We start from the raw sequence: 14913 nt of genomic DNA, 5'->3' as shown, positions 1-14913 counted from the left end.
GCAGATTTGAGTTAGATTAACATGTCCATGTTAGAAGCGTGGACAAATTGTTCATTTTCAGGCAAGGGAGTTAGCCTACAATATTATTTAAATATTGAAAAGTTCAATTTTCTCGTGCGAATCGTATTTTGATTCAATTTGTTATATCACACTTAGATGAGCCTGTGCGGTACACACATTTGTGACAAGTAGGCGGGGCAGGGAATGTAGACGACTACACTTGGTTGCTGCAATTCTACATGAGGTAGATCGGGGATTAAGCACGTGCTATACACGCTGACCCTGGCTCGAACTCAGTGTCGCTTCTGTTTAACATGTGTCCAGTAGTATGATATAACAATCAAAACACGCAGGAAAACTGAACTTTTCAATATTTAGACGACAACCCGTTTCCCTCTTGTTTCAAATAGAATGTTCTGGAGGGTATTCACATATATGCAAATTGGGGTCATTTGTCAAGTCGTGGCTCATATAATACTTGTCAAGCAGTGCAATGTAGGCTTTAGCACAGGTTTGAGAAAAACCCCAGAGCACATGGTTCGGTAAATCCCAAGGCCAAGGAATCTTAACAGAAGTTTGCGGAGACCCGTGGATGTGGATGTGGAAGAAGACAAGGATAGTGACGCCAACATAAACTCATTGTTTCGGTTGTTGTTGTTATGTGTTAAAACATACCAGATAATATCACATATTTCCTGAGTGAGTGAATTAGTTTAGTTTGCGTCGCACTCGGCAATATTCCAGCTATCTGGCGATGGTTTGTAAACAATCGCGTCAGGACCAGACAATCCACCAATCATGAGCATTGATCTGCGCAAATATTTCCAGAGTGTATTACCGTTACAGGCCATGAAACAAAACACGCTAAACATGTCGGAGGGAAACAAAATTTTATTTTGAGTCACTTTGCCTTTCTCTTATCTACCTCCTCTGCTTTCCTCTTTGATGTCTCCGAGGGTTGACTTCACTCTGAAAACAGGAAAATAACACTATTATTTTTAAGCTGGTGCGCGTTTGTTACAAATGAAGAATCGGTGTTTACATCCTAAATAGAACAGTACAAAAAAGTAGGAGATATTCCATTTTGCGCGCATACCACTAGCCAGTGCCCAATGTACATGAGAAAAAAGTAATGTATCCATATTCTAAGTGTTTTCACGACCTTCTTGAAAACGGTCAAAAGCAAGAATGGGACCCCATGCACGTGTTTGGGGCTACTGCGTTGTGCACGCGCATATCATGCGTTGTGCTTACTGGTGGTAATAGTGGGAAATGGTGGTTCGTTCATAAGATGTCTGTCCTTGAAACGTTTCTTAACGTTTACACTTCCTATGTAAAACTGAAAGTTTGGGTTCCCCACTTTTTTTCCCAAGAGTATATAATATCAAAATTCATTATAACTTATGTCTTGAAAAGGGCTTCTGTGTAGTTTATTCTATTCATGCCATATAGGCACAGTTTAGTGAGTGAGAGAGAGTGATTTGTGGTTTTGTCTCCTTTGACCAACAGTTCCGTAATATCATACGTCAGCGTACGTCATAGACATTGTGGTGAAATTGAAGATGAGGTTGGTTTAACGTTGCTATAAGCAATATTTCAGTGTTATCTGGGATATAACAGAAATGAGCTTCACACAATGCAACCGTTGGGATTCGAACCTAGATCTTTATTGTGGCGCGCGACCGCTTTAACCAATAGGGTACTCTACCATACCTAAAAACAACAAGCGGTGCATAGTAGTGTAAACCAACAATTGATCAATACATTTCTGGTATGAGTGAGTGAGTTTAGTTTCACGCCGCACTCAGCGATATTCCAGTTATATTCTGGTTATTTGGAAATACGATCATTAGATCACGGCACATTTTTGAAGCATCGATAATGTAGAGACATAAGAATACCACTGAAATAACACTGTGAGGCAATAACGCCATACCTTCACTAGTACGCTCCACAGTTGAATACTTGAATTTCGCCGACGAACCATTCAGCATGGCAACCTCCGCAGTAATTGGGTCTGGAAAAGAGAGTTTGCCAATAAGCAGTCGTGTACTGTGGAAAATGGCGTTAAAAAACGAAAACTTCGTGTGTGGCTTGGAGAATATCAGTGAGTGGATCATATTACTTACGAAAGTCAGTGGATTATATCAATTACGACAGTCAGTGGATCTTTTTAATTACGATAATGAGTGGATCACCCTAATTGCCACTCAGTGGATCATATTAATTACGATAGTCAGTGGATCATAATAATTACGACAATCCGTGCACCGTGAGTAAGATACTTTAGTACTTGCCTGCAATCAGCACGAGGAATGTTTGGACATTCTGAAAAACGGCATGGACTGACGAAACAGCGAACTCGTCTTTCTCCATTTGGACATGGTGACTCTGTGTCAATACGCCTCGCTGAAATAAAAAGACATATCCGAGTTCAAATCCAAACACACAATATGGTGGTATTCTTAGAATGATAAGGCTCGTGAAGGCCTGGGGTAGAATAGGCCTTCATCAACCCATGCTTGCCATGAAGGCAACTGTGCTTGTCGTAAGAGGCGACTAACGGGATCGGGTGGTCGGGCTCGCTGACTTGGTTGACACATGTCAACGGTTCCCAATTGCGCAGATCGATACTCATGCTGTTGATCACTGGATTGTCTGGTCCAGACTTGATTATTTACAGACCGCCGCCATATAGCTTGAATATTGCTGAGTGTGGCGTAAAATTGAACTCATTCACATAAAATGATAAACGCGTATGCCTAACTCAAGCACTTGTTCTGCAGTGTACATTATTAACATGCTCAGGTTTGTTTTGCGTTTCAGTAATAATGAATATATTAAATGAGCGAGGGACTTTACTTTTACGCTGCTTTGACAATGTTCCAGCAATATCACGCCAGGGGACATCAGAAATGGGCTTCACACATTGTACACATGTGGGAATCGAACACGGGTCTTCGGCGTGACGAGAAGACGCTTTAACTACAAGGCTACCCCACCGCCCCGAAGATATTAAGACCTACACCCGTATAACGTTGTGAAACTGGTTTGGTATACTCTGACGTATACCCACTGTAACACCCTAATGTGTCTGTCAGTTGGCATATTGTCTGTGAATATAACACTACTAGTAATTCAACACTATGGCCTACATCCATGAAAAATGGGAGGCAGAATATTTGACTTTATTTATAGTAAGAATATGAATATTAATTTTTAAGTAATTATGACATGTAATGCAAATTCCTAAATGAATAATTCCCTCAGCTTCCCTTCATCTTCCATCTTAGAGGGACACCATTTCAGTTTTCGGTTTTCATCAAAATTTGGTATAATCAGAGACACGGATTTACTGTATCTTTTCTCCTTTTGATATAACCGGGATTCGAACACCCCTCCACTGTGTACAGGGAAACGCTCTACGCAGTAGACCTAAGAGGCTATACAGACACAAAACGATGTGTTCGACATTGGTTCTTCATTAACAAATCACCCAATCAGTAACACAATATAGTATGAAATCATTCTTGTAATGTATGCTATATTTGGGATTACGTTTTCTCGGGAAGGTATACATATATAGGTCGGTGAGATATAGGCAGATAGATAGAGGTATAGACCGAGTGGTTAAGGTGTTCGCTCGTCTCGCCGAAGACACTGGTTCGATTCCTCACATGCGTACAATGTGTGAAACCCATTTTCTGATGTCCCCCTCCGTGATATTGCTGGAATATTGCTAAAAGCGGCGTAAAACTAACTCACTCACTCACTCACTCAGGAAAGTATGGAAATTAGCAATGTTGCTTTGTTGAGTACGACACTCGTAGGATTTGGCAAGAGCACACAAAATTACATGTAGCTATATTAGCACGGACTGAACCCCGCTCAGAATGTATTCTAATTATTATGAGGGTTAGGTTTAGGGTTAGGGTGGGCTTTCTATAAAAACGACTATCGATTCCTAGGCATATACATGTAATGATAAACAACGGGGGTTACGGGCGAAAACGTTTCCTGATTTCCAGCTGGGTTTATGGGTGTGTAAATTACACGTTCTAGATTACATTGTGTATTTACAATTTCACTCACCTGAACAAACAGTTAAAATCACGATCGCTAATACAACCAGGGTCTTCATGTTTAGTATCTGGTAGGTCTTCTGTCCACGAAGCAGCGTGTAATATATATGCTATACCGACCTCCTCCTATCAGGGATAATCTCTATACATGTATTCTCTCCCTGCTCCTATATACCTTTGTTGAAGGATGCTGACAGTGGCTACGTGTAACAAGTGTGTTTCTGTGTAACAATTGTTACATACGTCACAGACAGCTGGTCGGCCCCCCTGGTTACACTGTTGTTGTTATCACCGATTCCTTATCTTTGTTTTGATTGGTCCATGTTTGTGTTTACGGCTGTCAGCTTGTGTGGAGCACGAAGTAATCGTGACCGACATGCCCTGACCTCTGCCCGTATGTCCGGTAACATGTTTACATGGCGAGCATATACTGGTGCAGTTCACAAGTCGACAGCTAACTAATGGGACTCAGGGTGTTATGTCCACCAGGTATTTTCTTTGAAACGTGACCCAGACGAATATATACCGCCTAATGCCAGTGTTGTAAACTCCACAAAATTTCAGCCAGACAACCGGCAAGAAACTCTCCAAAGTTACCAGACCGGTTGGAAAGTTGCCACTCCATAATTTTCTGGATTAAGGAAAACAATATGATAATTATGAGGAGGGAAACTGCTTAATGTTTTCAAATCTGTTTCCGTCAAGGCGTTAGTCATTATACTCAGATTCGTCAAAGACCATCGGACATTTTAAAACTGACCGTCCGGTTGCAAAAGAGACCGTCCCGGACGGTCAGGCTGGCAGAAGTTGCTGCTAACTGCTGCTAACACGCAGCTGCAGGTTTCGTATTTATGTTGTGCAATCCATTTTTGTAGGACCCGGGGACCCGGCCCTGTCCGACTTTTCTAATCAAAAGTTATAGACCGGATGTATATAGTTACATAATTTCAGGCTACAATTCCCACACTCTGTTTCCCTCTAATATCCATGAACTATGATTCATCTATCATTCATAGGTTTTATTTCATACAATTATTTCTGATCATGCACTTTGTGGATGGACACACCGCTTTGTAAATACTCATTATTATTAATTGCACACAATCTGCCCAATGGCTGCAATATGAAATACAGCTTGGCGTGGTGTATGCAGTGGGCAGTACATGAGGTTTAAAATCACATTCACAGATGCCGAGATACTTTCCAAAGATACATTCATCGATTATATTACATAGATATAACTACCGTAACATAAACAGAAAGCGGGATGAAAATAACAATTCTAAAATTTAAACAGGTAGACATCAGTGTGCACCATCTGAATACGATCAGCCATTCTTAGAAAACAAAAGAAATAGTACTAAAGGATGATCTTTGCGGAACTAGATCTAGTCACATCTAGGCATGAGTTGAAGTCTGTGCAACTGACCTACAGTATATTGTTTTGATTGTTTGATCGGGATTCTAGAAGTAGGTGAGTCACTAATAACATATATAACTTTACTGGTAAAACTGAAAAATGTTATCCCTAAAGTTACGTGCTTTATTATTGTTTTGATATCAGTTTACCTGAAATAGTCAAACACGCGTTCATTGTATCAAACATAGTTGCAGTTAGTTTTCTCCACCTTTGAGTGGTGTTATGATAACGTAAACAGGCTAACTTTTCATCTAAATACACCGTTTTGCTTTTATCACTGACGCAGCATAAGGCAACACGTGGGTGTCGTGCAGAGAAGGTTGAAAGTTATTTCTCAGATGTCCCGGGAAGCTTAATTCCCAAGGCTGTCTCCATGCTTCCTCGCACACCTGTCTGTCCCTTTCTCTGCACTCCTCCCTCTTAACAAGTAGTAAATTGTGTCAATATTTTTAATGAGAGTTTGTTAAAGAACTTTGTTATTAAGATATTCTGCAAAAGCCTCACAGAGTTGGTATTATGTTCTGATTATAATCAGCGTTTCATTGAGTATGTTACATTTATTAGTTTTCGAGCTAGACTGCAATTCATCGGTCCGCTTTTGAGCCAAATGGACTATACTTGGAAGTAGCTCTGTACACATAAACATAAATCACGGAGCTTAAAAATGACAGCACTAAAAAAATTACTGGATGGGTGTGCTGTTAAACATGTAAACACCTCACACTCTTTCATCCAGTCACAGCTGTCACAGGCCTCTGTCCGTTTGAGTTATTGCCAGACGCTCCTCGCTATAGGAGCATGTGATTCTGATATTTTGTAGTGGAACGTCAATCATGTCAGTAGTTACGGTTGTGTGTTATCTCCCTTGCTCGAATAAAGTCAAACGGCTTAACTATATATCTTGATGTGGGCAGCACGCGCACCTGTTTTGGAGTCTTAAAAGAAACACGACATAAATGTCAACATGCTTTACAAAGACGCCTTATCCTAGCAGAATCTCAAGTGAACTCATTACGCAAGACCAGAAAATATCCTCGCCAAACCAGTTATGTAATGTAAGATAAATAAATGGACTCACCTGATGAATAATTCTCATCACAATTGAACCGTTGAAATCATTCATCGTTATCTCAGCTGATAATTAGTTACATAATGTGTTCACAGAGCAAATAGTTGATTTACTGTCATGACGTGCGTTATTATGTCTGACATTAACTGTACCTTAACATGTTGGATATTTTTAGATATACACAATAAACGTACTGCTTTCTTTGGTCACTTTGACTTAACCGCCTAGGAAATGAAGTATACACCTACGGTGTATAAGGCATGTAGAAATGAGCGAGTTTAAGTTTAAGGCGCTTTTTAGCAATATTCCAGGAATATCACGGCGGTGGACGCGATCAATGGTCTTCACACATTGTACATGGATTCGAACCCGGGTCTTCAGTGAGACGAGCGAATGTCTTAACCATTAGGCTACTCCACCATGCACGAAGAAGGCATTCCAGATTTGATTCTGAGTAACAAATTTAAAATGGAATGTTTACAGTACGGTTTGGCTTATGCTAAACGTTAAAGTGTTTCTTCAAAGGTCAGCTGATTCACCAGATGTCACGATGTGACATTTTATGACAAGCTTTAACCTCTTGTGTCACCGTTCATTCCACTCGTGCCATATGTTATTCTGACTAACCATGACAGCTTTTGCATTTATTGATAAAGATGACTGGCACCTTCTCTTCCTTTTAAATTGAACCATTCAATACATTCGCAACGATTGATGTCATATTTTAAAAACGTGTCAAGACCGGAAGTACAACAGCAACCATGACTTACTGAAACAGAAGATTTAGAATCTTTTATTTTTCAGAAAAGGTGCTCACATATACATCACGAACAATCAGGACCTATCTTCAGTGAATGAGTTGGGTTGAACGCCGCTTTAAACATTATTTCAGTTATGTCACTGTGTGTCAGCTAAACATGGGTTGAAATCCCGCAGTTATCCGATAGTTGACAATTTCTTCATATATGGTGTTGACAAGCGTAGAAAGTGTGATTTTGTTTATCAAACCCACGCTTAAGCAAACCAGTTCTTCACAGCAAATAGTGACACTTAAGACACCAGGACCATCGACATTAATACTGAAATAATTCCAAATCTACATTAACATGACAAAAGACGGGTACAGACGGCACGCAATTCATCTATATACACGTCGGCTCCACACAGCGATTGTCCTCTCGCAGAGCTCCTTCTTGTATGCACATGAAGTCGAGCTCCTTGCAGCGACAGTTCATTATGGTACTGTTTTCTTGAATTCAATGTTAATATCATGTAATTTGTAACGAGTAAGGCGGTTCCCGTTAGACTGCAGACGTTTGGGATTCCCTAAAACGACATTTCCAAAGACAAGTTTGGGTTCGAGAGAAAACCATCAAGAGTGTTTTGACAGGTCCTTGCAGACTGTTGTCAGTAAGGGTGTCATGTGCTTGAAAGATGGAGGGTCGGTGTTGTTGCTGATCAGATGGTCAAATAACGGCAGCATAAGTCGCTACAATGGTCAGAGGTCACGGTGTGCCACAAAATCACCGATCCTATCTGCCATATCATTTCACAATGATTGATAACGTATATTACAACATTCATACCGATATGGACAATACTTAATTGGGACGGGGCAGTTGTGCCTTCAGAATTTAGGATTCCGCGGTCAGGTGAGCCATCTGAAACACACGATTAAAAAAACGATTAGTGCATGGAAGTATATGCCAAGGTGGATCCAGATTTTAATTTGAGTTTAAAGAAGTATATTCAACAGGACTCAAATACAGGAACTGTATACCACGCATCACAGAATCATAAACATATTTCTATGTTTCATATCAATACATTTGAGTCTTCAGTTTTTACCACATAAACATGACAGACTTTACTGAAATGTTAACAAACGTGGTCCCTTCCTATTATTTCTTTGTTCGTACACATGCACATCCCCTTGCTTCAGATTCTGGAATCCCGTGGTGTCTCCCGGTAATACTACGTCACAACTCAAGCAAAATTGATCTCTCAGTGGTATACTAGTATATACACATCAGGCTAGCTATTCTCGAAACGTTCGTAGCGCTACGAACTTCTTAAGCCCATTCTTAACACATGGGCTGCGATCAAAGTTAAGAATTCTTAAGGCTACGAACACTTCGGGAATAAGGGCCCTGTTAATTATATCTCTGCTTCTAGAACAACCGAATCAAAGATCTATCCTGGACTACCCTAAACGATCTGAGTGAATGGGGATTTCTAGTGGTGCTATACAATTGATTTGTGCTCGGCTTTCAGGAGATTAGACAAGGATTGGGCGGCTCGGAGTAAGTAGAATGTGTCTGAGGGTGATATCCATGTTAAAGTGTCATAGGGCATCATTGTCATTGGCACCATAAACTGGCATCCGACAGGATTAGTGCAAGAGTGAGTGAGTTTAGTTGTACGTCGCTTCTAGCAATATTCCAGTAATATCACGGCGGGGGACATCAGAAATGGACTTCACACATTGCATCCATGTAGGGAATCGAACCCAAGTCTTCGGCGTGACGAGCGAACGCTAGGCCACTAGGCCACCCCCACCACCCCGATTGCTACAAGAAGACGTATGAACAATCTTGCATGCACGTCGATAAAGAGGTCAACTAATCTGTGACGCAACGTTAAACCTCACCTCACCTCGCCTCGGATACCTCACCTGTGGACCATTGTGGAATTTGCGCGTACCTGGCTATTTCTGAACATCTGTGCTGTAGCAGTTGATTTGCCTTTCTTTGAAGTAGTACCGGGCGAAACATCCACCGCAATAGTCGCTCCTGAAATACAAGAACAGACAACTCTAACTTCACTATATATAACAATGTATAGTACTTACATAAATGTAGCTCTGGGAAAGACGGGACGGCTTGTTATACTACTACGCCTGCGGTTTGTTATCCACTAAATATAACACGTACACACATTTAGCTGTGATGTATATCCGCTATATATAATACTTACCTACTTTTAGCTGTGACATATATCCGCTATATATAAAACTTACACACATTTAACTGTGATATATATCCATTATGTATAACACTAACCTACTTTTAGCTGTTATATATATTCACTATATAAAACACTCACCTACTTTTAGCTGTGATATATATCCACTATATATAACACTTATACACATTTAGCTGTGGTGTATATCCACTATATATAACACTTAGCTACTTTCAGCTGTGGTGTATATCCAATATATATAGCACTTACATCCATTTAGCTGTCGGATATACCCACTACGTGGAACGATAACACATTTAGCTGTACGATATATCCATTAAATATAACACACGCGTTTAGTCGTGGGATTGCGATACTACACGGGGATGTTGACCAGTCATAGTCATATATCTACTGTATATAACACTTACACACATTTAGCTGTGGGATATATCCAGTAGATATAACATTCGTACACATCTCGCTGTGGGACAGGCTGGACAGGTTGTTATACTGGGGATCATGACCAGTCAGGATATATCCACTATATATAACATTTACGCTGTGGAATAGGCAGTGCAGGTTGTTATACTACACAGGGATGTTGACCAGTCAGGATATATCCACTATATATAACATTTACGCTGTGGAATAGGCAGTGCAGGTTGTTATACTACACAGGGATGTTGACCAGTCAGGATATATCCACTATATATAACATTTACGCTGTGGAATAGGCTGGACAGGTTGTTATACTACACAGGGATGTTGACCAGTCAGGATATATCCACTATATATAACATTTACGCTGTGGAATAGGCAGTGCAGGTTGTTATACTACACAGGGATGTTGACCAGTCAGAATACATCCACTATATATAACATTTACGCTGTGGAATAGGCAGTGCAGGTTGTTATACTACACAGGGATGTTGACCAGTCAGAATACATCCACTATATATAACATTTACGCTGTGGAATAGGCTGGACAGGCTGTTATACTACACAGGGATGTTGACCAGTGAGAATATATAATAATAATAGCCCATGTATCATGCATTACCCTATGCATTATGCATGCTCGAAGCGCCCAAACAATCTGATTATTATTACCCCGATTGACCCAAGCAGCTTGTCAGGCGCTAGATGGTTAGTGGTTACATATCTTATTCCATCGGGTACCCATTTTCTGCTGGTTGAACAGAGACAATTTTGAACAAACTCACTTGCCTAAGGTGAAACCACATGTGTTATGTGCTTCGTTGTGGGGCAGGACTGAAGTCCTAGAAACTCCTAGCAGTCATATCCACTATACATAACACTCACACACATTTAGTTGCGGGATATATCCACAAAATAAATAACATTTACACACATCTCGCTGTGGGATAGGCTGGACAGGTCGGCATACTACACGGGGATGTTGACCATTCAGAATATATCCACTATCTATATAACATTTACACACATCTCACCGTAGGATAGGCTGGACAGTTTGTTATACCACACGGGGATGTTGACCAGCCAGAATGTATCCACTATCTATATAACATTTACACACATCTCACCGTAGGATAGGCTGGACAGTTTGTTATACCACACGGGGATGTTGACCAGCCAGAATGTATCCACTATCTATATAACATTTCACATGTAAAAACAATTCTCCTTAGACTTGGACTTGGACATGCAAACACAATTTCTTAAATCTGCTTGTACGAAGAAGCAAAGATAGCTCTATACAGGAGTGGCATCCAAAACTCCAAAACAGTTCCTGTGCATTCACTTACTCCTTGTTTGAAGAAAATTTTATATGTGAACCATATGTACGCTGTATTTATCTCAAGAAAGTAAGAATAGCCATGGCACAGTTCCGTTCCGTTTATTATGACTTAAGCTGTTATAAAGGAAAATTCCATAAGAAATCCACCGTGTGCAAATACTGTAAACTGAATATCCTGGAAGACCCATACCATGTACTATTGATTTGTGACTACTATAGAAACATTAGAATCAAATATGTACCCGATTATTTTACGATACAGTCGTCAAAACATAAATTTACCCAACCACTGTCAACTTCCAATCGGATACTCATCGAAAATGTTGCTTTGTTTATTTATCATGCTATTTCGAAAAGAAATCCACTCTGCTGATGAACTGTTTTTATATATCTGTACTATGGGCTTGTGGTATCCAGTTCTGAATAAAGATTGATTGATATAACACTTACACACATCTCGCTGTAGGATAGGCTGGACAGGTTGTTATACTACATGGAGGAGTTGAACAGTCTACATATGGTTTCCCTTGAGGACATCGTGGAGCTTAAATAAAATGAAATGTGTTGGATTATTCAATTTTCTGAAGAAAATACACTTTGGAACAGGTCGAATGTATACTGTGTTCATTAACATCTATATCTGTACATTAGACCATTGGAGGTGGTGTGCTATAGCGTCCGCTCATGATGTTGAAGCCCGGGTTCGAGTCCCCACATGGTTTCAATAAGTGATGACAATTTCTTATGTCCTACAACGTGATTTCGCTGGAATATTGCTACAAGCGGCGTAAAACCATACTCACTCACATAAACCATTGTTTAATCAGTCGGGCACTTCGCGCTCTCCAAGAAAAGAAGTTGTCAGAATAGTACAGCCAGAACGCAAAGAGATAATGTACAAATTTAATTAGAATTCTGACATATGATCTATTCATTCATATTGATGGATTCTCATAGTGAAAATGTCACGACAAGGGACTTTTTCGTGTATTTTACCACAAACAAACTGTGCATAGTTAATATGAAATGTAGAGCACCTGCAACAGACAGTTAAATATCTTTTATAAACCTCACCTCAAATGCGGTATAAAGCATTAAATCATACACATACATGTATATGCAGAATATACCTTGAGCCGCTCCCTTTGTAGTTAAGAGAGACTTATGTACACAAAATTGTTCATACAAATATACATATACCGGTATTGTATATACATTTGAGAGCAATTTTCATGTAAAATGCCGTTACTCACTCATTAACTCGCTCACTCACTCGATTCCCTTATTATCCTTGAAAACGATGCAAGTACCTGTATCGAAACGTCGTGCTCTGACTTAAAGAAGCTGTCGCCCATAAAGGTTTCCTCTACTTTTACGTGTTTAAAGGGTTATAATGACTGCACTGGGAACGTCACATAACGAATGTAAACTGATTTCTTCTCAAGTTCGATGCGTGATATGACTAACTATCTGGTTAAATGTCATTTCATCTGTCCTAACCAATTCATTAATAGACACTAAACGTAAAAGCATGCATGTACTCATTTGACTGAACAGCTGTTACGCTCACCAGTTAATTCACTGAAATTATGGATGAACATAAGAATACATCTGAAAGAATAATTTTACGATTAACTGCTTCGTGTATCTGGATGTTTTTTTCTTTCTTAGAGTACATGAGTTTAGTTTTACGCCGCTATATTCCAGCACTAGGGCTGGAGACACCAGGGGTGGACTTCACACGTCTTTCTTCGGAGAACAGGGCGGTGGGGTAGCTTAATCGTTAAAGCGTTCGTTCGTTACGCCGAAAATTAGGGTTCGATTCCCCACATGGGTAAATTGTATGAAACCCATTTCTGCTGCCCCCGCCGTGATGTTGCTGGATTCTTGCTGAAAACGGGCATAAAACTAAATTCACTCTTACAAGAAGAAATATATAATATATTGAAACATACCCGAAAACGCAGAATGTAGAACCGATAAGCACACAAACACGGCAACAAGGGTCTTCATGTTTCAGGAATCAGATCTTCACGGTGCCTTGTACAAGGTGTACGACGACGAATGTTGCGAAAGTCGCTGTCATCTCATAATGACTTATCTATTTCCATTCACACAAACAGCATAGTCGCATAAAAGCGTGACCTCGTTTCCAAGCCCTTACATATCATTGCAACACATAATTCTAACCATGGACACCATACCCTAATACTGTGTACGCATATATTATTTTCAGACGCACGTCACCTAGCTTTGTACCCGTCTGAGAGTCACACTGAAATATATTTCACATAGATATGCAAATAGTGGTTCATAATACGTTTATAACCCTCAATACATTCAATGGGATTTACTGTTACCTGTTTGCCTGTGACGCACTATTCGAGAGTACCGGTCCAATACATAATGGCTTGACGGTAAGTGTGCTTTTTGCACCGATATGTCCTGGAAGAAGGCCTTTGATCGACTGATTTATTATCACAGCTTAGAAATTTGTTTGGTGGTAGTTTCTCTTCGGTATTTATCTGTAGTACTTTTGTTTCACACCTAACCACTTTACAAGTACATACACCATTAAAGCACGATACGTAGCTACCATTATCAAAAAAAGGTTGTTCAAGCCCTCAAATTTATTTTGAGTGAGTGAGTTTAGTTTTACGCAGCACTCAGCAATATTCAAGCTATTTGGCGGTGGTGTGTAATTAATCAAATCTGGACCATACAATCCAGAGATCAACAACATGAGCATCGATCTGCGCAATTGGGAACCGATGACATATGTCAACCACGTCAGCCTCTTACGACGAGCATAGTCGCCTTTTGTGGAACGCATGAGTTGCTGAAGGCCTAATCTACCCCGGAACCTTCACGGGTCCTCAATATTATGCGAATATAAGGCTTTGCAACCACGGCTTACACGAAACAAAATGGCTTGCTACCCGCCTGGCAATTACGAGTGTGTGTCCAGTCAATAAATGGCTCATGAGCCACGTCAAACAATAATACATGTCAAACAATAATTCATAGATTAAAATATACATAAGCTTGTAAAATGATAACAATGTGCACATTACGTTATTCATTGAAATGAAACAAACCATGGAATTATGACTGCAAAGGCAATATGAGATGACTTTCGTGTGTGCATTCGGGAAAATATGGAGGCTAAAACAGGATGTATGGAGTGAGTGAGTGAAAAATTAAAGTCACATTGGCAGTATTTCAGCCAAATCGTGCTTGAAAACAAGTTCAAAAGTCATCATAAATACATGTAAAGTATAAGCAAAGGACAGAAAAACAACTAGAATGTGACAGCGTTTTAGAAATAAAGCTAGCATCTATCTCTAAAACGGTGGGTTGTATGGAAGATTCTTCAAGAATTACCCTGTGTTGTAAAGAACTATTCATATTGCTAAAATTATTGCATTCTTGTTGTTACTGTTTTGTTTGATTGGTTGTTTTGCGTTGTCATTTTTCTTTTAGTGACCCGTGTAGTTCACTTGAGCATTTCTAACATGTCTTAGCACATTGCAGGGATCCAGTTTTGAAATTAGACTACATGTATCTACTTTCAGGTTTTATGGGCCGAGAATTT

At 39.9% G+C, this 14913-nt stretch overlaps 2 long non-coding RNA genes across 2 annotated transcripts; both read right to left on the bottom strand.

Moving 5' to 3' along the window:
- Positions 1 to 876: 876 nt before the first annotated feature.
- On the bottom strand, positions 877 to 4375 carry LOC137298445 (uncharacterized). Its single transcript, XR_010957749.1, has 4 exons — positions 4093 to 4375; positions 2298 to 2409; positions 1937 to 2017; positions 877 to 969 (listed from the first exon to the last, which is right to left on the bottom strand). It is a non-coding gene; the product is annotated as an uncharacterized lncRNA (long non-coding RNA).
- A 2962-nt stretch (positions 4376 to 7337) lies between these two features.
- Positions 7338 to 13720, bottom strand: LOC137297983 (uncharacterized). The gene is made up of 4 exons (XR_010957708.1): positions 13679 to 13720; positions 11769 to 11862; positions 9275 to 9363; positions 7338 to 8232 (listed from the first exon to the last, which is right to left on the bottom strand). It is a non-coding gene; the product is annotated as an uncharacterized lncRNA (long non-coding RNA).
- Positions 13721 to 14913: the final 1193 nt, after the last annotated feature.

Source organism: Haliotis asinina, chromosome 10 (genome assembly GCF_037392515.1).
Source record: "Haliotis asinina isolate JCU_RB_2024 chromosome 10, JCU_Hal_asi_v2, whole genome shotgun sequence".
In the NCBI taxonomy this organism is placed as follows: Eukaryota; Metazoa; Mollusca; class Gastropoda; order Lepetellida; family Haliotidae; genus Haliotis; species Haliotis asinina.
The sequence above is the reverse complement of the archived record's forward strand: the minus strand, read 5'-3'. Positions and strand labels throughout refer to the sequence as shown.